Source organism: Tupaia chinensis, unplaced genomic scaffold (assembly GCF_000334495.1).
Source record: "Tupaia chinensis unplaced genomic scaffold, TupChi_1.0 Scaffold000231_1, whole genome shotgun sequence".
NCBI classification, from domain to species: Eukaryota; Metazoa; Chordata; class Mammalia; order Scandentia; family Tupaiidae; genus Tupaia; species Tupaia belangeri.
In genome coordinates this window covers 1,614,819-1,615,377 of record NW_006159706.1, presented here as the reverse complement: position 1 = coordinate 1,615,377, position 559 = coordinate 1,614,819, and positions in this window count along the sequence as shown.

The window sequence follows — 559 nt, the reverse complement described above, 5'->3', positions numbered from 1 at the left end:
TGGGGTTTATGCCTAGGGTCAGATTTGGGTACATGTATAGGTATGTGTCAGCTGTGCTAGCTATTGGATATATTTAGACTAATTAAGCTCATTGGCAGAACAAATGAATGGGGGGGGGGCGGAAGGCATGGAAGGCAACCATGGATGCCAGGGACAATGGAGGAGGAAGATGGGACATAGCAAAGGGTGGGGGATGGAGAATCAGGGATGGCAAGACAAAAGGCAAGGTATGCAGGATGTAAGAATTGGAAAATTATTTGCTGAGAACATATATGTTGATGTGCTAGATTGAACCAATGCACAGTATATTTTGGATGGAAAATTCATTTGTGTGTTGTGATGGTGTATAGTGAATTAATAAAAAAAAAAAATGAGGTCATGCTGGGAATTCCTTCTGCAGGGATCTGGCCTGACTGACAAGCGATTCTATAAATGCACATTTGGCTCATTATCTTTTTTTGTGGGGTTGATTAAACTATTGATATAGTCTTAGTAACACTGTAAATATTTTTAAGTTGCAAAAAAAAAATGTTGACTCATTTGGGATGGGGAAGATGAG